The sequence below is a fragment of the Stegostoma tigrinum genome, chromosome 1 (genome assembly GCF_030684315.1).
Source record: "Stegostoma tigrinum isolate sSteTig4 chromosome 1, sSteTig4.hap1, whole genome shotgun sequence".
Lineage (NCBI taxonomy): Eukaryota > Metazoa > Chordata > Chondrichthyes > Orectolobiformes > Stegostomatidae > Stegostoma > Stegostoma tigrinum.
This window is the reverse complement of record NC_081354.1, coordinates 124,740,388-124,767,371: the sequence shown is the minus strand read 5'-3', so window position 1 is coordinate 124,767,371 and position 26,984 is coordinate 124,740,388. Positions and strand designations below refer to the sequence as shown.

Below are 26,984 nucleotides of genomic sequence, written 5' to 3'. Positions count from 1 at the left end.
CATAGAATTGCTAAGGTGTGGAAAGGAGCCATTCAGCTCATCAAGTCTGCACTGACCCTCCAAAGACCATCACATCCAGCCCCCTGCCCTATACCCTACTTTTGTCATAGTTAATCCACCTGATCTGCACATCCCTGGACACCATGGACAATTTAGCAAGGCCAGTTCACCTAACCTGCATACCTTCCGAGTGTGAAAGGAAACTGGATGGAAACCCACGTAGACATGGGGAGAGTGTGCAAACTCCACACGACAGTCACGCAAGGCTGGAATCAAACCTAGGTCCCTGGTGCAATGAGGCAGCAGTGTTGACCACTGAGCCACCATGCCGCCCTATAATCAGTAATCATATTGAATGGTGGAACAGGCTCAAAGAGTCGAATGGTGGACTCCTGGCTCCAAATTATATATTTCTATATAAATACAGTGGCTTCAAGAGCAGGCTACAGGTAGGAATTCTGCAAGTAACTTGCCTCCTGACTCCCAAGGTCCATCAACCGTCAAGGAGACACAGGCTAGGAGTGTGATGGAAACCTCACATTGTTCAAATGCATGCTCCAGTGACAATCAAGAAACATAATAGAGTTGAAGACAAAACAGCCCACTTGACTGGCATTACATGCAGAAACATTCCCTCCAACCAGATGCACAGTAGCAGTGTATATCAGATAGAAGGTGCACTTTACAAATTCACAAACTCACAATCATTACCATTGAGAAGAACAAGAGCAACAGAAACATGGGGACACCACCACCTGCAAGTTCCCCTCTAAGTTACTCACCAATATATCCAAGTATACTGCCTGTTGCTTCAGTGTCACTGGGTTAAAATCTTGGAATTCCTACCTTAACATCATTGTGGATATACCTACACCAAATGGACTTCTGCAGTTCAACAAGGCAGTTCACCACCACCTTCTCAAGGGCAACTAAGGCTGTGCAATAATGCAGGCCCAGCCGGAGAAGCCCACATTCCATCAATGAATAAAAAATACCATAAAGAGCAGTAAAAGTCATACAATGGCTGCAATGGTTCACCAATTACCTTCTTGAGAGCAATTAGGAATGGGTAACAAATGTTGGTCTTGCCATTTATGTCAACATATGGTTAAAAAATACATTCAAAGCATTTCTTGTGAGGGACTACTGGCAGCATGGTGGCTCAGTGGTTAACATGGTTGCCTCACAGGGACCTGGGTTTGATTCCAGCCTTAGGTGACTGTCCATGTTGAATTTGTACATTCTTCCCATGTCTGTGCTTTCTGCTAAGGACTCTGGTTTCCTCCCACAGTCCAAAGATTCGGGGGTTAGGTCGTCCATGGTGTCTAGGGATGTGCAGGCTAAGTGGATTAGCTGTAGCAACTGTAAGGTTACAGAGGATAGGGTAGGAGCCTGTGTTTGGAACAGAATGATGTTTGGAGGGTTAGTGTAGAGTCATTGGGTCGAATGGCCTTTCCCCACACTGTAGGATTCTGGTCAGTTCGATACAGAGGGACTATTAATCAACAAAGATTGAATTAGACATTGACAATGAAAGAGACCACTGCATAATAACATGCCAAATTATCCATCTCCCAATTTTTGCAGTTGATTAAATCATCCATTTTGCCATTTTCCTTTGTCCAGTTCATAGAGATTATCCTAACTTAACAGGTCCAGCAACAGAGATGCTGTGGCTACTAGAATAGGTCAGAGGTTGGGAATTCTGCAGAGGGTAAATTCTAACTTGATTCCACTTTTAATGATACAACAGATATGCAGCATGTTGATAGTGTTGAACTTATTTGGTTTTATTGGAACTGCACTCATCTAGGTAAATGAGAAGTATTCCATCAGTCTCCTGACTTATACCTGTACATAATTGTAAGTCTTTGGAAATTCAGAAGATAATTTATCCTCTGCAGAATTCCCACCCTCTGATCTGTTCTTGTAGCCACAGCATCTATGTTGCTGGACCTGTTAAGTTTCTTGTCAATGGTAATGAGAGAGTTGATTATTTCTTTTTTAATATTTATTCCTAAGATGTGAATGTTACTGATAAGGTCAGCATTTGTTTCCTATCACTAATTGGCCTTCAGGAAATGGCAGTTCATGGCCTGGAGTTTGTGTGATTTAACACCCAGAAGCATTGTTAAGGAGGGAGTTCCAACATTTCAATTCACTTACCATGAAAGAAAAGTGACATCAAGATGGTAATGCTATTAAATGTCAAGGAGATGATGTTATTTTAATCAAATGTGCCCATTAAAGTAGGAAACTTGTGATTGCTCACTCAGTATAGGTACACGTGCTCCACTCAGTAACTATTAACAAACATCGACTACCATTCAGCCATTGATAAATTATTTGCAGCAAACAAATAATATTGATATGCTAATTTTTGTAAGTGTGTTGGAGCTGGTTCAAAGGAGGTTTACTTGATTGACAACAGAATAAGTGGGTTATCTTGTGAGGAAAGATTGGAGAAACTATGTTTGTTTTCAAAATGATTTCAGAAGTGAGTGAGGAGATTTGCTTGAAGTTTCTAAGATTCTGAATGGTATTGACAAAGGGGATGTGGGCATTTTCTCTTGAGGGTGAGTCCAGAACTAGGGAACACTGTTCTAACATCAGGGTTACCCTTGTCCAAAACTGTTACAAGTAGGAAGTCACTTGGCTCATCATTCCATTAGCTCTTCAAAAAAGCTTCATTACCTCGTGCCAATCTCCTTCCTTTTCCCTGTACTCTCGAGAACTATTTCTATCCAAATAATCATCCAATGCCCTCTTGAACACCTTCATTGAACGAGCCTTCGTTACACTTTCAGGCAGTGCATTCCATATCCCAACTACTCAGTATAAAAATGTCTTTTATCACATATCAATCATACTTCTTTTGCACATCACTTTAAATCTATTCTTGTTTTTATTTTATATTTGGGAACAACTTCTCCCTATCTGTCTGGCCCATTGATGATTTTGAAATCCTCCAACTAATCCCATTTCAGCCTTCTTCTCAAGGAGAACGTTTGCAGCTTCCTCATAACTGAAGTTTCTCGCCCTTGGAGCCATTTTTGTAAAGTGCTTTTGCACCCTCCTCAGACATTCTTAAAATATGGCACTCAACAGTACAAAATACACCTGCTGTGTGTGTTATTCAAGTTTAAGATCATCATCTTGCTCTTGTACTCTACACCCCTACTCATAAAGCTGTATGATTTATTAACTGTTTTCTCCTGGTGTCTTGCCACCTCAAATGATCTGTGCACATATACCCAGGCCCCCCTGCCCCTGCATTACATTTAGTAATAGAGGGATAATAATAATTAATAATTTTTTTTACATTTTAAAATTTCTAATCACAGATTATTAGAACCATACAATAGTTACAACACAGAAGGAAGTCAAGTGGCCTGTTCAATCCCTGCTGGCTTGCTGCAAGAAATTCAAGGAGTTCCAGTTGCACGTCCTTTACCCGTAGCCCTGCACATTTTTTTGTTTAGTCTTCTTTTGCTTAATCAAATTTGAAAATTCTTTTGAAAATTACAATTGAGTCTGCTTGTACTACCCTCTCAGGCAGTGTAATCCAAATTCTAACTACTCACTGCATAAACCAAGATCCTTTCCTTATCCTGTCATTGGTTATGTTACCAATCGCGTTAAATATGTGTCCCCTGGTTCTTTTCCCTCCACACACAACAGGATACCCAAACTCGCCACTCTCGGAGCTCTGCAATGAGCAATACATGCGCTTAGGCGCTCAATAAATCAAAACAGAGGTGGAAAAGAAAATGTAACAGCAATTACCTCAGGTGGATTCAGATTAAGAGAATTGTTAAATATAGTTCCTGTGGTTGACGAGTAAAGGCAGCTTACTGTAATGTTATAAATGTTGTTTAAGTCAAATGTTCTGTCTTTCTGTAGATGGTTAACGAGAACTCGTTTCGCGTACTGTAGAGTCTGATTTTTTTTACATAGGAAAGATTAGGGAGGAGGAGTCATAAAGACAAGCAGACGCCTTACACTCGAATGAACAAGCAGTTCCTGGCAGGGACCCTTGAAATGTGGCCTTCCAGTAAACTGAGTCATCATCAGATGGTTCATGGGTTGGCGTGTGAATTGCAGAAAAGCAGTTGATTTTAGCAAACGTTTTTAACTGTGGGCAAACATACTTCGTAGCAGGGGAGGAGGAATTAAGACTCGAAAAACAGGTTGTTGTTGAAGTTGGATCAAATCTCGCTTAATTTTGCAGATTATTCGATACTCTTTTTGTTTGAACGCTAGCTTTGGCATTCAAACCTGACGTGGAAAATACTACGATTACCGGAAAAGTAATTAAACTATTCATTAAAAAGTGTGATAAATTTCCCTGGTTTACATATTAATATGCAAGCTTTGTTTTAGAAGAGTCAGGCGTTTTAAGATATTTAAACGTAATAGTTTATTTAAATAACTGATAAGAGATTCTGTGGTAAATTTCGGGAGTAGTATGTCATGAAATATTTCGATTGGATATTTATAATAAAAAAGACGAACAGATCGCCACTGGACGATCGGAAATGAATTTGTCCAAATAGGTTATTAAATAGTTTATTTGCCGATGTGGTCATACTCAAGAAAGTCCGTACAGACACGATGGACCGCACCATAACAATTCTGTCAATGTCTGAGACAACTGTGCGGAGCTGGTGGAACGCAGCAGTAAAGTTAACGTGAGATAATGGGAACTGCAGATGCTGGAGATTCCAAGATAATAAAATGTGAGGCTGGATGAACACAGCAGGCCAAGCAGCATCTCAGGAGCACAAAAGCTGACGTTTCGGGCCTAGGCCCGTAAAGTTAACGTTTCCGGTCTGGACCCTGCTTCAGAAAATGATTTTCTGAAACAGGGTTCAGACCCGAAATATCAACTTTCCTGCTCCACTGATTCTGCCTGGCCTGCTGTGTTCCTCCAGCTCCTCCAGTTGTCTCTGACTCCAGCATCTGCAGTTCTTGCTATCACCCTATGAATGTCTGACCTGTGTGCTGAGAAATATTTGTGAAATGACATTAACCAGTTTCAGTCCCTTCTTCGAGGGAACCTTGCCAAAGAACAAAATTGATATTATTTCCCCTTTGCCCTGTTTTAAGAGCATTATCGGAAGAATACTGAGTAACTAATTTCTTCTAATGAATTTCTGTCAGTAGTTCAGTAATGATTAGTTATTGTAATTTGAGTTTTAACCAACAGATGAATTAAATAAGCCATAACATCACCATCTGTTTTTGCTGGGAGTTGGGGGCATTGTGTTTAGGGGTTGGTAGGGGGAAAAGAAGGTATGTAAAATAGAGTAGCATCTAGGGCGCTTGTGGCACAGTGATAATGTTCTTTCCTCTGAGGCAGAAGGCTGGGATTCAAGACCCTCCTGTTCCAGAGGTGTGTCATACATGCCTGGAGAGGTTGATTGAATCAAAATCTAAAGCTGGCATCCAGCCCACCACTGTCCCAACTAACCCTGATCTCACCCCCAGAATATGGAGGGTGGGTGGGTACTGAATTAATAGCCCACTCACCAGATGTAACACATGTTTAAATGTCAATTGAGCTTGTTAAAAGTTTAACTGATGTTAATGATATGCTGCTATTGCCAAAACATGGTTAGCATCGACCATTGTGTGGTGGCAGTGGACAGCTCAATTTAAAAATAAATCTTTAAAGGGGTAGGAACGAAGGAGGACATGTAATCTTGGAGAGTTGCTCTTCAGTCGTTAAAGACACACCCCAGGGAATGTATTACACTGATTCCTTCCTACTCCCCTGCTTTTCAAAACTCATTTTCCACCTTCTGCTCCCCTCCCTAAGCTGATCATGTGTTATACCCCTCAAGAACTTCTCTGCGCTCTAATTTTCTATTCTACTGTCAAAGATTTCTATTCCATTTGCTTTCATGACCTTTGCCCTCTCTGTCTCTTTCAGCTTCTCTAGGCCTATAACCTTGCAAAGTTGTTTCACTCCACCAATTCTGTAACACTGCAAACTTTTAATTATTAAATGCTCTGCCATCAATAGTGGAAAATCTGATGGAGGCCATACATGGGATAAAATACATACGTACCCAGAGAAAAATAAATTAATACTAGACAGCCAACATGGCTTTGTCAAGGGCAGGCGATGCCTGACAAATTTAATTGAGTTCATTGACGAGGATGACACAGGCAGTGGATGAGGGTAGTGCTGTGGATGTTGTATATCTGAATTTTCAGAAAGCTTTTGATAAGGTCCATGTGGCAGGTTGGTTAGAAAATTAGATATGTTTAGGATTGATGGGATCTCGGCAGCATGGATTATAAGTTAGCTAAAAAGATAGGAAACAAAGAGACTTTTAAGTGACTCTTGGAAAGGCACATGGATGGCAGTAAAATGTAGGGTATGCAGCTTGCCAAGCTGGCTTGATCCTGTTCAGACGTTCCGTCACCATGCTAAGTGACATCATCAGTGGAGTCTCCGATGAAGCAATGTTTTTCTACACCGCTTGGAATTTATTCGTTCAGTCCATTATGGTGAGTAGCGTTATTCCCAGTTTTGATCTGTATGGGTTGTATATGGGTCCAACTCTACGTATTTGTTAATTGCATTCCAGTGGAGAACGGTGCCTGTAGGAATTTCCATGCATATCTATGTTTGGCTTGGGCTACTATGGTTACCTTGTCCCAGGTAAACTGGTCTTCATTGTCTGAGTGTACCGATATTAAGGAGAATTCATCATGCAGCTTTGCAGCTTTGGAAATGGGTGTTGAGGGCAAAATCTCTAAATTTGCAGATGATACTGAGTGAGGGAGAATAGTGAATTGTGAGGATGACACCAAGTGACTTCAGAGAGACAGTTTTGAGGGAGTACAGAAGCTGTGGGATACAAAAAATAAAGAAAATTACTGCACAGGAGCAGGCCTTCAGTCCTCCTAGCCCAAACAGACAAGCTGCCTATCACAGCAAAAACCCTCTACCCTTCTGGGGACCGTATCCCGCTATTCCCATCCTATTCATGTATTTGTCAAGACGCCCTTTAAAAGCCACTATCACATCTGATTCCAACACCTCCTCCGGCAGTGAATTCCAGGCACCCACCACACTCTGTGTGAAAAATGTGCCTCGTACATCGTCTTTAAACCTTGCACCTTGCATCTTAAACCTATGCCCCCTAATAACTGACTCTTCCACCCTGGGAGAAAGTCTCTGACTGTCCACTCTGTGCATGCCCTTCATAATCTTGTAGACATCTGTCAGGCCCCCCCACAACCTCTGTTGTTTCAGTGAGAATGTCCCAAATTTCTCCAACCTCTCCTCATAGCTAGTGCTGTCCGTACCAGGCAACATCCTGGTAAATCTTTTCTGTACCCTCTGCAAAGCCACCACATCCTTCTGGTAGTGTGGTGACCAGAAGCGAACACAATATTCCAATTGAGGCCTAACAAAGGTTCTATAAAGCTGCAAAATTACCTGCTAATTTTTAAATTCTGTGCCCCACCTGGTGAAGACAAGCATGCCATATGCCTTGTTAATTATCTTCTCCACTTGCGTTGCCACTTCCAGTGACGTGTGTACCAGTACACCCAGATCCCTCTGCCTATCAGTACTATTAAGGGTTTTGCCATTTTCTGTATATTTTCATCTGGATTACACCTTCTGAAATACATTACCTCACATTTTTCTGTATTAAATTCCATCTGCCATCCCTCTGCCCAAGTCAACAACTAATCTATATCCTGCTGTACTCTCTGATGGTCGTCATCACTATTCGCAATTCCACCAGCCTTTGTGTCATCCGCAAACCTACTAATGAGGCCAGTTACATTCCCCTCCAAATCATTTACATATATTACATAGCAAAGGTCCCGACACTGATCCCTGAGGAGTGCCTCTAGTTAAAGCCCTTCATTCAGGAACGCACCCTTCCAATGCTACCCTCTGTCTTCTATGACCAAGGCAGTTTTTTTTATCCATCTTGCAAGCTCACCTCTGACCCAGTGCGACTTTACCTTCTGATTCAGTTGGCCATGAGGGATCTTGTCAAAGGCCTTGCTGAAGTCCATGCAGACAACATCTACTGCCCTACCCTCATCAATCACTTCCTCAAAAAAACACAACCAAGTTAGTGAGACATGATCTCCCCTGCACAGAAACATTTTGCCTATTGCTAATACGCCACTTATTTCCAAGTGGAAGTAAATCCTGTCTCGAAGAATCCTATCCAATAATATGCCTACCACCCGTCTTAAACAAAGGAACAACATTTGCTATTTTCCAATCCTCTGGGACCTGCCCTGTAGCCATTGAGGATACAAAGATCTCTCTAAAGGCCCCAGCTATTTCCTCCCTTGCATCGCTCAGTATTCTGGGGTATATCCCATCAGGTCCTGGGGACATGTCTAACTCAATGTTTTTCAAGCCCTCAATATCTTCTCCCTTTTGATCTCAACATAAACCAAACTATCTACACACCCTTCTCCAGACTCATCATCCACCAAGCCCTCCTCTATGGTGAATACTGATGCAAAGTACTCATTTAATACGTTACCCACTTCCTCTGGCTTCACACATAAATTCCCTTCCCTCTCCATAAGTGGGTCAAACCTCTCCCTTGCTGCCCTCCTGCTCTTTATATATGTATAAGAAAGCCTTGGGATTTTCCTTAATCCTGTTGGCCAATGACTTTTCATGACCCTTTTTAGCCCTCTTGATTCCTTGCTTAGGTTTCTTTCGACTTTCTTTGAATTCCACCCTTGCTTTATGTGTTCTCAACCTCCTAGCCTTGATAAATGCTTCCTTTTTCTTTTTGACTAGGCTCACTATCTCTCGTTGTCCAAGGCTCCCTCAATTTGCCATACTTATCCTTCATCTTTACAGGAGTGTGCCACTCCTGAGTTCCCAACAATTTACATGTGAAAGCCTCCTTCATACCAGATGTTGATTTGCCCTCAAACATTGGCCTGCAATCTACATTCTTCAGTTCCTGTCTAATATTGTTGGAATTTGCTTTTCCCCAATTTAGCACCTTCGCCTGACAACTAAAATGATCTTTTTCCATTAATACCTTAAAGCTTACTGAATTGTGATCACTGTTCCTGAGCTGCTCCCCTACTGACACGTTGACTACCTGGCCAGGCTCATTCCTCAATACTAGGTTCAGTACAGCCCCTTTCCTAGTTGGACTATTTGCATACTGTTTCAAGAAGCCCACCTGGATACTTATTACAAACTCTGCTTCATCTGTGCCCCAAGCACTGAGTCCCAGTCAATATATGGGAAGTTAAAATCACCCACAACAACAACCCTGTTACTTTTACACTTTACCAAAATCTGCCTACAAATCTGTTCTTTTATCTCCCGTTGGCTGTTGGGTGGACTATAGTAAACTGCAAACATTGTGATTGCACCCTTCCTGTTCCTGAGCTCAACCCATATTGCGTCACTGTATGAGCTACCTGAGGTGTCCTCCTGTGGTACATCTGTGATATCCTCCTTATCAGTAGTGCAACTCCCCCACCCATAAGACCATAAGACATAAGAGTGGAAGTAAGGCCATTCGGCCCATCGAGTCCACTTCGCCATTTAAATCATGGCTGATGGGCATTTCAACTCCACTTCCCTGCACTCTCCCCGTAGCCCTTGATTCTTTGTGAGATCAAGAATTTGTCGACCTTTGCCTTGAAGGCATCTAATGCCCTGGCCTCCACTGCACTCCGTGGCAATGAATTCCACAAGCCCACCACTCTCTGGCTGAAGAAATGTCTCCTCATTTCAGTTTTAAATTTACCCCCTCTAATTCTAAGGCTGTGCCCATGGGTCCTAATCTCCCCGCCTAACAGAAACAACTTCCCAGCGTCCACCCTTTCTAAGCCATACATTATCTTGTAAGTTTCTATTAGATCTCCCCTCAAGCTTCTAAACTCTAACGAATATAATCCCAGGATCCTTAGCCATTCATCATACGTTAAACCTACCATTCCAGGGATCATCTGTGTGAATCTCCGCTGGACACGCTCCAGGGCCAGTATGGTGGCCCTGTACAAGTGCCACCCCTTGTACATCCCCTTCTGTCTGGCCTGAAACATCTGTATCCTGGGACGTTAAGCTGCTGATCCTGTCCCTTCTTTAACCAAGTCTTTGTAATAGCAACAACATCATAGTTCTAAGTACTAATCCAAGCTCTAAACTCATTTCCCTTACTGGTACACTTCTCGCAATGAAACAGATGCACTTCAGTCCTCCAGACCCGCTTTGTTTCGCAACCACACCCTGCCTGCTCTTCCCCTGAGTATTACTGGCCCTGTTCTCGAGTTCCCTTTCAATCACTTCACTTTTGCTTTGGTTTCCACACCCCTGCCAAGCCAGTTTAAATCCTCCTGAGTAACACCAGCAAACCTCCCTGCCAGAATATTTGTTCTCCTCCAGTTCATATGCAACCCGTCCATTTTGTATAGGTCCCACCTGCCCCAGAAGAGATCCCAATGGTCCAGATATCTGAAACTCTCCCTCCTACACCATCTGTTTAGCTGTATGTCGAGCTGTACGATCTTCCTATTTTTAGCCTCACTGGCACATGGCACAGGGAATAATCCTGAGATTACAGCATTGGAGATTCTGCTTTTCAACTTTGTACCTAACTCCCTGAATTGCTGCTGTGGGACTTTATCACTTATCCTATCTGTGTCATTCGTACCAATATGTACCATGACCTCTGGCTGTTCACCCTCTCCCTTCAGAATGCTTCCTATGCGATCCGAGACATCCTGAACCCTAGCACCAGGGAGGCAACATACCGTCCTGGAGTCTCTTTTACATCCACAGAAGCACCTATCTGTACCCCTAACAATAGAGTCCCCTAAAACTACTGCTCTATTGTTCGTTGTCCTTCCCTTCTTAAGAACAGAGCCAACCATGGTGCCACCAGTCTGGCTGCTGCTGCTGTTATCCCCGATAGGTCATTGCCCCCAACAGTATCCAAAATGGTATACTTATTAGAGAGGGAGATGACCACAGGGGATTCATACACTCCCTGCCTGCCCCTTTTAGCAGTCAGCCATCTATCTACCTGCACCTTAGGTGTCACCACATCTCTAAAACTACTGTCTATGATGCTGTCCGCCATCCTCATGCTCCTAAGTGCATCCTATTGCCACTTCAACCTATCCATGGGATCTGTGAAGAGCTGCAGTTGGGTGTACTTCTAGCAGATGTAGTTGTCCAAGATGCTGGAACCATCATGGATCTCCCACTTCCACAAATGCAGCATTCAACTCCACTTACTTACATTTCTATCACCAATTAAGCTGTTTAAGAAAATTTATCAAACATTAACCCTTACTTCTCACTGTGAACACCTGAGGTGTATAGTCCCTCACTCACCTTCCCAGGATGATCACTTTATCTCATCTTTTGGATCTTGGGGTTGAAGTGCAAGATTTTCTGAAGGTGGCCAGACAAGTTGAAACAGTAGTTAACAAGACTTATAAAATCCTAGTGTTTATAAATAGAGGCATAGAGTATAAAAGCAAGGAAGTGATGCCACACCCCCTCAAATCATTGGTCAAATCAGATTTCGAGTATTGTGTTCAGATCTGGGCACCTTATTTAAGGAAGGATGTTTAAGCCCTGAAGAGAGTGCAAAGGAGATTTACTAGAATGATACTAGGAGTGATGAATTTTAGATATAAGGAAAGATTAGAGAAATTGGGCTTATTCACCTGTGGGCAGAGAAGGTTATAAAGTGACCTGATTGAGTTGTTCAAAATTATGAACAATTTTGACAGGGTAAAAAAAGATATTCTGTTTCAATTGGTTGATATTTACTTGCATGGCCATTTTCAGGGAGCTATGGACTTAAACTCCAAGATCTCTCTGTACATCAGTGCTGTTCAGGATTGTGCCATTAACTGTGTACTTTTCCTTAACATTTTATCTCCCAAAGTGCAGTGCCTCACATTTACCTGTATTAAACACTATCTGCCATTTCTCTGCCCATATCTGGAACTGATATATATCCTGTTGTATCCTTTGACAACCTGCTGCACTATCCATAATTCTACCGAGCTTCGTATCATCTGCAAACTTACTAATCCACCCATCTACATTTTCATCCGAGTCATTTATATTTATCACAAGTAGCAGAGGTCCCAGTACGTATCCCTGTGGAACACTAATAGTCATGGAACTCCAGCCTGAAAGACATCTTTCCACCACTACCCTCTGTCTTCTGAGGGCAAGCCAATTCTGAATCTCCATGGCCAAGTCACAGTGGATCCAATGCATCTTAATCTTCTGGATGAGCCTACTGTGAGGGACTTTGTTGAAAGCCTTGCTAAAATCCACGTAAACAACATCCACTGTTACACAAGGTGACTGTCCCTAATTAGGCCATGCTTTTCCAAATGTGTGTAAGCTCTATCCCTAAGAATTCTCTCCAAAAGCTTCCCAACGACTGATGTGAGACTGGTCAGTAGTTTCCTGGATCATCTTCAACTGCTTCCTTAAAGACCTTCCTTCCATCCTAAGATCAAAATGTGGGGATATTTACTGATGATTTCACCGTGTTCAATACCTTGTGACTCCTCAGATACTGAACCAATCCATGCCCAAATGCAGCAAGTCTTGGACAGTGTCCAGGCTTGAATTGACAAGTAGAAAGTAACAATTGAGCTGTACAACTACCAGGCAAAGAGCATCTTGAACAAGAGAGAATCTAACTGCTTCCCCTTGATGTTCAATGGCATTATCATCCCTACAGTCCTCACTTTCAACATTCTATGTGTTACTCTTGAGCGGAAGCTGGACTGAACCAGCAATATTTAATACTGTGACTGCAAGAATTGAGCAGATACTGGGAATTCAGCAATGAATGACTTATCACTAACTCCCCAGAGCCTGAATGTGGTCACAAATTATGAGTGAGATGAATACTGCCTGATGACTACAGCTTCAACAACACTCAAGGAATTCAACAGAATCTGTGACAAAATGGCCTACTTGATCTGGCACCTTATCCACTGCATTCAACTTTCACTCCCACCACCACTGACATACAATGGCATTAATGTATATCATCTACAAGATGCTGCAACTCACCTAAACTACTTCGAGAGCTCTCCAAACTCATGACCACTATCATACAGAAGCACAAGAGTGGAAGATACTTTTGAACACGCAACCTGCCAGTTTCCCTCAAAGCCACACCACTCTGAATTGGAGCTATGTTCCTTCACTTGGTTTACCATCCTGGGACTCCCTCCCCAAATAGACCTGTGAGAGTAACTTACTTTCATTGACTGCAGTGGTTCAAGGAAGCAGTTCAGTGCCACCTTCCTGTGAGAGATAGGCAATTAATGCTATTGGAGCATCACAGAAAAGAAAAATGTTGTAAATGACCTGGATGTCAATTTCTGCATGAATAGGCACACAAATATTGTCTGCATACTGAAGTTGAGGCTGGAGTGGTTTTTTGGGTGTGTATGTTAAATACTTTCCTGTCTGTTGCTTGCCACTTTTGGGATAGTGGCAATTTTTGGACTTCAGCCAAATTTGAGGAGAATTCCTGATAAACCTGCATAGTGACAGAGTAAAAGGCTATTGTGAATTTGACAAAGACCACAAACAGTGTTTTCTGCTACACCTTGACTTTTTGTTGAATGTTCTGTGCAGTGAAGCTCATATCGCCAGTGCTTCTCAATGGGCAAATTCTTCATTGCAATTTGGGAAGGGATTTCTCAGCCCTTCAGAAGTGAGTAATTGAAAGCTCCATGCAAAGAAATGACAAAATTCATAATGGCCTCCAATGAACCAGCTCAACTTTTGGTCAACTGAGAAAAAGAATATAAGGACCACTGTCTCGAACCCAAGAGGAAGATTATTGTTTACCAGACAGCAGTGATCCCTATGCTGTGCTCCTATATATTTTTGAGACTTGGATGATGCTATACAGATGCCTCACTGGACATAGCACTAGAGATGTACCACCAGCAGTCCAATTGCAAGATCCTTAAAAACATTGGCCAACTACAACACCCCCTCCAAAGCCAACCTGTGTATTATCAAGACATTGATCATTTAAAACCAGTTCTAATGGGTGAGTTACGTTATTCAGAGGCATGGCACCAGGCTCCCAAATCAACTGTTCTACTTGGAGCTTGGTTGCTGTAGAAGTTTATGAGGAACACAGCACGCTATGTGAGCAAGCATGCAAGAGAGTGTTGCAGGTTAGGGGTTTTGAGGGGTCCTAGATAAGCTGTATTTAAATTTAACTGTGAGAAGTTCTGATGTTCAAACTATGGTTCACAATTCTATTGAAAGAAATTTTGAACAACACATACTTAACAGATTCGCTGATATAAAAATTGGGGATGAGGTTGGGTGGATTGCTGGCAAGACAGGGAGTCCTGTTTGTGGGAGGATAGCCTTATTCTGCAATGGCAAAAATACCCAGAAATGGGATTGGAAATTCTGCCGACCATTTTTAAAGGGCTTCCAATTTGCACTGACTCACCAAAAATCTGGATCAAAATATCAAATATTTTTCCAAAGAAATTTTCCTTAAAAATAAATTGTGGGCCCATCCTCAGTCCTCAACCCAAGTAAGGCAGGCCCTAAGTCCCCTGGGTCTGGGTCCTGATGTATTCTCCTGCCCTGAGCCCTGGTTATGACCTGGTGAGGAAGGGTGAATTGATTTTCTTAAAAGCCTTTGGTCACTCACAACAAATATTTTGAATTCTTTATAGCACACAAGTATGCCACCCTTCAATCATAATGTAATTCACTAGGTCAAATTAAGAAGCCAATACATGAATGAAGAGGAAATTTATTACCTACTTACTCCACTAAAAACTATCAAATGCACACACAAAAAGCAAAGAAAATTTTAAAAAGGGGCGGCTAACTAGTACGGAGGAAAAATAAATACATGCTGCTCCTTGCTTTTCTTACTTCCACACACATAGATTCCACTTTGATCTGAGTTCTTCCATTGTTAATGTATTGATCCCATTCCTTTTTATCACTGCAACTTTATCTCCTTTATCTTCTTGTCTGCTCTTCCTACATATCAAATAACTTAAAATATTAAGGGCCTATTCCTGGTCAACAGGCAGCCAAGTCTTTGCATGGCAGTTAGATCGTACCCATTTATCTCTATTTATGTCCTGAGATCATCTACCTTGTTGCAAAGTTCATTTTGTTAATTCATTCATGGAATGTGGCCATCACTGGCTGGACCAGCATTTATCGCCTAATCCTAGTGGTGAGTTGTGTTTTTGAAATGCAGCTATCCATTTGGTATAAATAGATACACAATAGTGTCAGAGAGGTAATTCTAGGATTTGACCCAGTGACAATGAAAGAATGCTGATATATTTCAAGTTGGAATGGTAGGAGGACCTACCTGCTTCAAGAAGACCACTATCATCCCCAGATCTAAGAAATCACGTGCAGTTTGCCTTAATGACTATTGACAGCGTTTCTGACCTCAGTAATCATGAAGTGTTTCGAGAGGCTGGCCATGGCCCACATCAACTCCAGTCTTCCAGCCTGCCAGCCTGCCTTGATCCCCTACAGTTTGCCTACTGACATAATAGGTCCACATGGACGCCATATCCCTAGCCTTGCACTCATCCCCAAAACATCTGGACAACAAAGACATCTATGTTAGACTCCTGCTCATTGACTACAGCTTTGCCTTCAACACCATTATCCCCTCTAGGCTGATCTCGAAACTCTGTGACCTTGGTCTGGGGTCTACCCTCTGCAGATGGCTCCTCAGCTTTCTGACGCAGAGGCTGCAATCAGTGAAGATAGGTAACAGCACCTCTTCTACAAGAACATTCAATGCTAGAGCCCCCAAGGGATGAGTTCTCAGCTCCTAACTGTGCACCCTGTTCATCCATGACTGTGTTTCCAAATTCCAAATAAATGCCATCCACATGTTCGCTGATGACACCACTGTTGTGGGACAGAAATCTAACAATGACAGGTCAAAACACAAAAAGGAGATAGTGGGCTTGCTGACATGATCCAATGAAAACAAACTCTCTCTCAAAATTGGCAAAACTAAAGAACTGATCACTGACTTCAGAAAGAAAGGAGGAGAACACTCCCCCATCTACATCAATGGAACTGAGGTTGAGAGGGTGGAGAGTGTCAAGTCCCTCAGAATGATGACAACTAACAACTTGTCCTGAACTTGTCACGTAGATGCGACAGTGAAGAAGGCACAACAATGCCTCTTTTTCCTCAGATAGCCCAGAAAATGTGGCATGTCCAGAAGAACCCACACCAATTTCTACAGAAGCACCATTGAAAGTATACTATTCAGGTGCATAATGGCCTGGTATGGCAACTGCTGTGTCCAGGATAGTAATAAATTACAGCAGGAGGTGTGCACAGCCCAGATCATCATGGAGGCCAACCTTCCATGGACTCTATTATATGGCTTGCTGCCACAGAAATGCAGCCAACATCATCAAAGAACCATTGCACCCTGGTATTGATCTCCTACAACCTCTTCTGTCAGGCAGAAGATACAGAAGCCTGAACACACACACAAGCAGGTTTAGAAGCAGCTTCTTCTCAGCCATTATTAGAACGATGAATGGACTGCCTAGCCTCAAATAATGCTGATCTTGCTAATGTTGATCTCGCCTAATGTATGCCCTGTGTAATGTAATGTGTGTACCTCTGCTTGTCTTTTTGATCTGTACATCCTTGCTTACTATGATACTGCTTGTACACGAAGCTTTTCACTGTACTTCGGTACACGTGACAATAAATCAATCAACCAGTGATTAGTTTAGGAAGGAATTTGTAGGTTGTGCTTTTCCCATGTATCTGGTAGCCTTCTCCTTCTAGTGTGTTGTATTTTTGGGTTTGAGAAATGCTGTCTTAGGATCCTTAGTGAGTTTCTGCTGAGCAGATTGTAGCTGGTATGCACTACAGCTGCTGACTGTGTGTTATCAAGGGAGTGAATGTGGAGGTAGTGCCGTTGAAGTGGGTTGCTTTCAGCTTCTTAGTGTCAAGTTCTTCGAATGGTATTGGAACTGCATTCATTGGGGAAAATATGGTGTATTCCATCACACTGCTGTATTGTGGACAGGTATTGGGAGTTAGGAAGTGAGTAACCTGCTGCAGGATTCCTATATTCTGACCTTCTATTTTAGCCACAGTACTTATATAGTCTAGTTCAGTTTTTGGCCTGTGGCAATCTCAAGGATGTTGATTGTCAGGGATTCAGTGATGGCAATGCCATTGGATATCCAGGGGCGTTGGTTAGATTGTCTCTTATTGAAGAGTGTCATTGCCTGGAACTTGTGTGGCACAAATGTTACATGCCTCTTGTCAGTCCAAACCTGGGTATTGTTCAGGTCTTGGTTCCTTCAGTTGTGAACTGCTTCAATGACTGAGGAGTTGCAAGTGGTGCTGAACATTGTGCAATCATCAGTGAACACTCTCACTTCTAACCTTACAATAGAGGGAAAATCATTGTTGGAGCAGCTGAAGATGTTTGGTCCAAGGATGTGACCTGGAAAACCTCCTCCAGAGATGTCCTGGAACTGAAATGACTGGTCTCCAACAATCACAATCATTTTGCCAGGTATGATTCTAACCAGCAGGATACTTCTGTCTTGATTTCATTGACTCAAGTTTGCTAGACAGCCTTGGTGTCTAGGGCAGTCATTTCCACTTCATCTCTGGTCAGGAACCATGGCCCTGTCAAAACACAAACTAGTGACATTGAGTAGGTTATTGCTAAATAAGTGCTGCTTGATGGCACTGTTGATGACACCTTCCGTCCTTTATTGATAATCAAGACTAGACTGATTTGATGGTAATTGGCTGGGTTGGATTTGTCCTGCTGTTCGGGTACAGGACACATGTGGGCAATTTCCCTCATTGTCAAGGAGATGCCAGTGTTATTATATTGGAATGGCTTGGCTAGGAGTACTTAAAATTCATTTTCAAAGCACCTCATTTTCAATTATAACAAAGTGTGGAGCTGATGTTTTTGTCAGCTTTTATGCTCCTGAGATGCTGCTTGGCCTGCTGTGTTCATCCAGCTCCACACTTTATCTTGGATTCTACAGCATCTGCAGTTCCCATTATCACTGATATCATTTTCAATTATAATTGGTTCTGCTCCTGACATGCACTCCTGCACTTGTCACTGAACAAGAGTTGATTCCCTGCCTTGATGGTAGTGGCAGAGTGGAGATATGCCGGGCAGTGCAGACAGATTGCAAACTGTTTTAGTGTACAACTTGGCTGCATACGAGGGACTCACAGTGTCTCGTGATTGCCCTGTCTAGAGTTGCTAGATTCGATCAAAGTTTTTCCTGTTTAGCACTGTGATGGTAGGAAAGAATTGAATAGATTAGAAGAAATAATTTATTGTCACTTGTATTTCTCCAAAAAAAGTACAGCGAAAAGCATTTAAGTCAGCATACTCCAGTGCCTATATTAATAACAGATATCATTCATATATATCATATAATTAAGAAAAAGTCCAAGATAACACGGTGTGAAGCTAGATGACACAGCAGGCCAAGCAGCATCAGAGGAGCAGGAAAGCTTGACGTTTTGGGTCGGGACCCTTCTTCAGAAATGGGGGAGGGGAAGGGGATTCTGTTTTCAGAGGGAGGAGGGTATCTTCTTTAAAGAAGGCATCCTTAGAAGAGGTTTCGCAGTGGGGTTAAAATTGTTACAGAGATAGTAGGAACTGCATCGGCAGTTCCTACTATCTCTCTAAGAAAAAGTCCATCTTTGTTGAGTTCATGGCCCCTGGGTTCCCAGGGTCAAGGAAAAGACAGGAACCACGTTCTCCATCACTGCCGAAAGCCAACGTTGAAGCCCCTGAATTTTGGGCCTTTAGAATCTCAGGCTGGACCACCAAATGCCAAAGTTACTGCAGAAGCTACCTCAAGGACTTGCCTCATCGCCGAAGCTGTTGTTGAAGCAGACTTCCATGCTGGGCTGTTGGAATCCTGGACTGGAAGATGCTGCAGAATCCAACAACTCCACAGGACACGCAAGGAAGTCGCTGCAATGGCCACAAGAAATAGACCACACTACCATCACTGCAGTAGCAGCCTCCCAAAACATCTTTCCTCCACCAAAGCCAATAAATGAAGGCAAAATGAATTTAGTTGTTAACTATAAAGAAATGAAAAAATAAAAAGAAAAGGATATGGTAGGCCTGGTGATCAGAATCAGATGGGCTCAGGAGCGTGAACGCTTCTTACCTAGCCTGCTATTTCCATCATACACAATACAATAGAAGGTATTCTCAATGTGAAGACAAGACTTAGAGTCCACAAGAACTGTGCGATTGTCATTTTTCCCAACTCTTTCTTGGACAGATACATTTGTGGCAGGCAAATTGTTGCGGATTGGTTAAAATTATATCATTGATAAGGGAAAATAGCACAGCTGTGCTGAGGGAAGACAACTTGAAGGGTTCTTCCAACTAGAGAATGGGACATACTAGACCTGGTATTGGGGAATGAGCCTGGCCAAGTGATCGAAGTTTCAGTGAGGGAGCATTTCAGGAACAGTGACATAATTCTGTAAGTTTTAAGTTACTTATGGATAAGGACAAGAGTAGTCTTTGGGTGAAAGTATTAAATTGGGGAAGGCTTACTACCACAATATTAGGCAGGAACTGGGGAATATAGATAAGGTTGGCTGTTTGGTGGTAAAACAGCCTGGATGTGGGAATCTTTTAAAGGCCAGTTGATCAGAGTTCAGGACCAGCATATGTCTCTGAAAGTGAAGGATAAAGATAGTAAGATTTGGAAACTTTGGATGACAAGAAAAATTGAGAATTTTGTTAAAAAGAAAATGGGGGCATGTGTAAGTTTTAGGAAACTGAAGACAGACAGAGCCCTTGAAGAATACAAAGATAGCAGGAAAGAATTCAAACAATGAATTAGAAGGGCTGAAAGAGGCCATGAAATATCTTTGGCCAACATGATTAAGGAAAATCCCAAGGTGTTTTATGCATGTGTTAGAAGCAAGGGGTTAGCTCGTGAAAAGGTAGGTTTACTGAAGTTGAAAGGAAGAAATTCATGTGGAGCAGAGGAAGTGGCTGAGGTCCTAAAGTGGATGGTGTTTGTCAGGAAGGGTATACTGATATTCTAAGGCATTTCAAGATATATAAAAAAGGAGGAGGTGTTATGTGTTTTGAAAAACAGTGAGGTAGCCAAGTTCCCAGAACCTGATTGAATCTGTTCCAGAAAGATGAAGGGGACAGGTGAGGAAATTGCTGTGGTCTTGTACGAAATCCTTGTATCCTGTTCTTCCTGAAAGGCCCCAGACTTCGAAGAATAGCTACAGTTGCTTAAGAAGAGCAACAGAGACAATCCTGGGTAACTACAGGACAGTGAGCCTTATGTTAGTAGTAGGGAAATTATTGGAGAAGATTTTTACGGATATGATTGAATCGAATCATTTATTGTCACATGTATTCAATGCAAAATACAGTGAAAAGTGTGTACCTTTGCTGTACATAGATAGTACCATTCACATTAGCTTAGAATAAGATTAAAAAAAAATCTTAGGAGAGTCCAACTTTCCTTTCCACTGCTGCAGTCCCACTCAGGTCTTACCCGGCCTCGCCATACCTCTGCCAGAGTCCCTCTCTGGGCTTTCCAGCCCTCGCCATGCCTCCACGAGAGTCCCTCTCTGGGCTGCCTTCCTGGCAGGAATTCCTCACATTTGGAAAAATATGAACTTATTAGCAGTAGGCAGCATGACTTTGTATGGAGGAGGTCGTGTCTCACAAACTTGATTAAGTTTTTTGGGGAAGTGACAAACATGGTTGATTAGAGCAGTGCAGTAGATATATACATGGGTTATAGAAAAACCTTTGACAAGGTCCCTCATGGCAGGCTGATACAAAAAGCAAAGTCACATGGAGTTCTGAGGAAAAGGGTCTCTGGACCAAAAACATTAATTCTGATTTCTCCTCACAGATGTTGCCAGACCTGTTGAGCTTTTCCAGCAATTTCTGTTTTTGATTCTGAAGTCACACGGGATCTACGGTGAGCTGGGAAGATGGATACAGTAGTAACTTAACCTAGAAGAAAGAGCGTATTGGTGGAAGGGAATTTTTCAGACTGGAGATCTGTGGCCAGTGGTATTCTGCAGGGATCCCTGTTGTTTGTAATGTACATAAATTCTTTGGAAGTGAATATAGTTGGCTTGATTAGTAGGTTTGTAGATAGTGAGGAGGATTGTTGGAGGAAACAGCAGGATGTAGATAGGTTGGAGATTCGGGTGGAGAAATGACAGATGGAATTTAATCTGGACAAATGCATGGTGATGCATTTTAGAAGGTCTTATGCAGTGGGAGATACTCAATACCCTTAGAAGCATTGACGTACAGAGAGATTTAGGCATACAGGTCCACCCGTACCTGAAAGGGGCAACACCAGTGGATAAGGTGGTCATGAAGGCATTTGTCATACTTGCCTTCATTAGTTGGGGCATAGAGACTGGAAATTGGTGCGTTATGTTGCAGCTGTATAAACCTTTAGTTAGGCTGCATTTGAAATGTTGCGTTCAGTTCTGGCACATGACCAGAAGGATGTGGAGGCTATGGAGAAGGCACAGAAATGGTTTAAAGGATATTAGCAATGAGGATAGATTGGACAAGCTTTCTTAGTTTACATTTGAGTGTTGAAGGATGAGAGGCACCTGTTAGAAGTTCACAGAATTCTGAAAGGCATAGATAGAATGCAGAGTCAGAGTCTTTTTCCCAGGGTAGAAAATGTCAATTTCTAGGGGATGTAAGTTTAAGATAAAAGGGGGTAAGTTTAAAGGAAATATAAGAGGCAGGTGTTTTACACAAAGGGTGATAAGTGCCTGGAATGCCCCAACAGAGGAGGTTGTGGAGGCAGACGCAATAGTAATGTTTAAGAGGCATCTTAACAAATGTATGAATAGGTAGGGAATAGAGGGATACATACAGTTTAGAGAGTGTCAGCACAGTCTTGGTGGGCCTGTTTGTGTGTTGTACAGTTATTTGTTCTTTGATGAGGTGAAATACGTTTTCCCCACTGTTTGGTTCCCTGGCAACCTGCTGCAAACCCAGTCCAACGGCTTTACCTTTTAAGGTCTCAGCCAACTTAGTCAGTAATGGTGTTATTGATTCACTCAGTGATGGATAGTGAAGTGTCTAACCTAGATTACATTCTACATCCTTGTCTTATGACCCTCAGTGCTCCTTCCATTTTCTGTTTAACCTTAAAGAGTAATGATTCATCAGCTGAGGAGGCAACAAATGGAACCAGTTGGGGTGGTACATAGTCATCTGCAGGAAGTTTCTTCACCTACCTGATACAATAAGACTTAATGGGGCCTGTTGTCAATGCTGAGGACTCCAAGGGCAACTCTCTCTCAACAATATACCACTGTGAAACCACCTCTGCTGGGTTTGTGTTACTGGTGGTCAAGAATGGAAATAGTGTTTTTAGCATATCGTGAGTACAGTATGGTTCCATGAATATGACTGTGTCACATGGCTACTTCACTAGTTTGTGAAACAGCCCTCCCAATTTTGGCAATGGACCCAGATATTAGTAAGGAGAACTTAGAGATTGGGGTTGTTTTCTTTAGAGCAGAGGAGATTGAGAGGGAACATGATTGAGATATATAAGATTATGAGGGGCATATATGGGTAGATAAGTAGAAATTTTTCTCCCGGATGGAGGGATCAATGACCAGTTGGCATCAATCCTAAAGTGAGAGGCAGAAGGTTCAGAGAGATGTGAGGAAAAGCTTTTTCACCCAGAGGGTTATAAGAATCTGGAACTCACTGCCTCTAAGGCTGGTAGAGACAGAAGCCCTCATAACATTTAAGGATCTATTATTTTAAGTATTTAACTAGAGTCATAGTGTCATACAGCATGGAAACAGATCCTTCAGGCCAACTAGTCCATGCCAACAACATTCCCAAACTAAACCAGTCCCACCTGCCTGAATTTGTTCCATATCCTTCCAAACCTTTCGTATTCACATACTTATCCAAATGTCTTTTAAACATTGTAACTGTACCTGCATCCATCACATCCTCTGGCATTTCATTCTACATACCAACCACTCCTTGTGTAAAAATGTTACCCCTCGTGATTTTTTAAAGTCTTTCTCCTCTCAACTCAAAAATATGCCCCCTAGTTTTGAATTCCCTCACATTAGGGAAAAGACCTTTGCTATTCACCTTATCTATGCCCCTCATGATTTTATAAGCCTCTGCAAGGTCACCCCTCAACCTCCTGCGCTCCAGTGAAAAAAGTCCCAGCCTATCCAGCCTATTTTTGTAACTCTTTTCTGGTAACATCCTGGTAAATCTTTTGAACCCTCTCCAGTTTAATAATATCTTTCCATAACAGTGTGACCAAAACAGTACTCCAGAAGAAGCCTCACCAGAATCCTGTGCAACCTCAACATGACATCCCAACTCCTATACTCAAATATCTGAGCAACGAAGGCAAGAGCACTAAACACCTTCGTAACTATTCAACAGTCCTGTATCATTAATTGGATAAGCCCTGTCCTTGTTTGTTTTGCTAAAGTGCAATACCTCGATTTATCCAAATTAAACTCCATCTTCCACTCCTCATTCCATTGACCCAATTAATCAAGGTCTCTTTGTAATCTTAATCTTCACTATCCACTATACCATCAATTTTGGTGTCATCCTCAGACATACTAACCATTGCCTCCTATACTGTCATCCAAATCATTTATTTAAATGATAAACAAAAGTGGACCCAGTACCGATCCCTGTCGAACACTGCTAGTCACAGGCCTCCAGTCCGAAAAACAACCTTCCACCACCCCACTCTGTCTCTTTCGGTAAAGCCTATTTTGTATCCAATTGGCAAGCTCACCCTGAATCCCACGTGATCTACACCATGCAGAACCTTATGAAAGACTTACTAAAATCCAAATAAACAACGTTTACTGCTTTGCCCTCATCAATCTTTTTTGTTACTTCATCAAAAAATTCAACCAAGTTTGCAATGCACAGGCATGCAAGTCTATGGGCTAAGTTCTGGAAAATGTGATTAGAATAGTTAGGTGGTTGGTTTTGATTAGCCACAGGACTTTTGTTTGTAGATCCTTGTAGCTTTTCCAGGGTCAACAGGGCTGTGTTTGCTGGTGCCTTATTCAATGAAGCATGGTCATGTAATCATAGAATCCCTATAGTGTGGAAGCAGGCCATTTGGGCCATCGAGTCCACACTGACTGTCTCCATAAGACAGAGGAGTGGAAGTAAGGCCATTCGGCCCATCAAGTCCACTCTGCTATTTAAATCATGGCTGATGGGCATTTCAACTCCACTTCCCTGCACTCTCCCCATAGCCCTTGATTCCTTATGAGATCAAGAATTTATCGATCTCTGCCTTGAAGAGATCTGCCTTGTCTCAAGAGCATCCCAGCCAGACCCGTCTTCCTACCCTATCCCTGTATCCCTGCATTTCCCAAGGCCAATCCACCTTACCTGCACGTCGGGTCTTAGAGTCATACAGCATTTAAACAGATCCTTCAGTCCAACCAGTCCATGTGAAACATAATTCCAAACTAAACTAGTCCAACCTGCCCGTTCCTGGCCCATATATGTCCAAACATTTCCTGTTTACATACTTATCCAAATGTTTTTTAAATGTTGTAATTATGCCCACATCTACCACTTCCTCAGGAAGTTCATTTAAACCACATGCAAACCACACTCTGCAAAAAAATTTGCCCCTCATGTCTTTTTAAATGTCTCCACTCGCCTTAAAAATGTGTCCCCTGGTCTTAGAATTCTCCAATCTAGGGAACAAATACCTACCATTAACCCTACCTGTACTTATCATGATTTTATAAACTTCGATAAGGTCGTCTCTTAACCTCTAATGAAAAACGCCCATCCTTATAACTCAAACCTTCCATACCCCACAACATCATGGTAAATCTCTTCTGAATCTTCTCCAGCTTAATAATATCCTTCCTTTGGCAGGCAACTGTAACTGGACACAATACTCCAGAAGAGGCCTTGATTAATGGCCTGTAGGTCCTCGATGTGACTTCCTAACTCCTGTACTCAAACCTTTGGACTGTGGGAGGAAACCCACACAGATGCAGTGAAAATGTACAAACCACCCGCAGCTAGTTGCCCAAGGGTGGAATTGAACCTAGGTTTCTGGTGCTATGAAGCAGCAGTGCTAACCACTGTACCATCTACCCATCTGGTTGGCTTCTTTCCTTTTGATACAACTGAATGCCTTGCTAGGCCATTTCAGAGTTCACTTAAGAGTCAACCATATTAATATGGGTCTGGAGTAACGCACAGGCCAGCCCAGGTTAGGACAGCAGTTTCTTTTGCTAAAGGACACTCATGAACCAGATGGATTTCCACAAAAATTGACAATGGTTTCATTGTCATGATGAGACATCTAGCTCCTGACTTTCATTGAATTCAAATTCTACTGTTAGCTTGTCCCCAGAATACTACGAGAAAAGTGACATTATCAGTAAGGCAAAATTTACTCTTGGATCAAGTTATTTTATCAATACCAATTTCAGAAACAATTATGTTCAGTCTAGGTGGTGAATATAGTGCTTTGGTGTGAAAGACACAAATGATCACAGTCAATTTAGGGTCCCCATTTTCCAGCCTGAAACTTATGTGTTTTGGCTAAGTTAAAGTTGCAGTGAGGTTTATGGAGAGTTTTTCACCATAAATCTAGCGAGTTCTCTCACTGTACTATAACAAACATGCTACATTAATTATATACCACGCCTCTATGACATTGCTGATCTCTGACTCGGGCCCTTTCTTACCACATACCATTCCTGGAACAACTCACCAGCCAGCAGACATCTGCTGAAAGGCTGGCAACCCTTGCCTTAGCACCATCTTCAAAAGGTCGCTTTGCACTGTGATGTGAACTGGCATTCAGATGATGCTTTGCTTGTTTACAGACAGAATCTGAATGTGGTGGAGCAAGGGCATGTGACATTATGATTCTCAACAGGGATCTAGAGCTCCTGATGACTGGGTTGGCACAAAGAAGAAAAGTTCTGTTGCCACCAAACTGTGTCAGCCTGGTTGAGGTTGCCAACCATGTCAGTGCAGTCTCAAAGGTGTGGAGAAATGGTCAGCAGTGTTAAAAGAATGTCATTGACCTTCTCTGCTACCCCAGGGTATGTGCCGCACACTTCTCTCTGCTCCCTCACTCTCATTGTATCTGTGCTACTGCACATAGTTCCTATCAAGGTTCATGCTGTTCCACTCTTAGTATTTCCTGCAAATTCTTCCCTCACTTGTTCTCACATTCCCAATTATCTGCCTCTCACCTGGCTCTCTTCACCACCTGTCTATAACATACACCAATTCTAATAGCCATACTTTTTTTTAAAAATTGGATTCCCTACAGTGGGGAAACAGGCCCCTCGGCCCAACAAGCCCACGCCGCCCCTTAGACCATCCCACCCAGACCCATCCCCCTATAACCCACACACCCCTGAGCACTACAGGCAATTTAGCATGGCCGATCCACCTAGCCTGCACATCTTTGGGCTGTGGGAGGAAACCCATGCAGACACAGGGAGAACATGTAAACTCTGCACAGACAGTTAACCGAGGCTGGAATCAAACGTGGGTCTCTGGTGCTGTGAGGCTGCAGTGCTAACCACTGAGCCACCGTGCTGCTCATTCACTCCCTTTCTCTCATTACGAAGAAGACAGCCTATAACATTGAAACATAGAAAGATAAGAGCAGAAGAGGGTATTTGACCCCTCAATATGGTCATTGAGTTTATTATCCTAATCCCACCCTCCACCCATATCCCTTGATCTCTTTAACCACAAGAGCTATATTTTGTTTCTTCTTGAAAACACAATGTTTTGGCCTCAACCACTTTCTGTGGTAGTGAATTTCCCAGGCTCACCACTCTCTGAATGAAGAAATTTCTTCTTATCTCAGTCTCAAAATGTTTA

General features: G+C 42.4%; 1 protein-coding gene and 1 long non-coding RNA gene across 3 annotated transcripts in view; one reads left to right on the top strand and one right to left on the bottom strand.

Annotated features, from left to right (window-relative positions):
- Positions 1-3,938, bottom strand: part of il6st (interleukin 6 cytokine family signal transduce) — a 97,501-nt gene extending 93,563 nt beyond the window's left edge. The window contains exon 1 of the mRNA XM_048537855.2: positions 3,787-3,938. The gene's annotated coding sequence lies outside the window, so the exon portion shown is untranslated. The remainder of the gene's footprint in view (positions 1-3,786) is intronic.
- The window catches only part of LOC125456974 (uncharacterized), a 202,602-nt gene that overhangs the window by 7,897 nt on the left and 167,721 nt on the right, over positions 1-26,984 (top strand). The window lies entirely within an intron of this gene.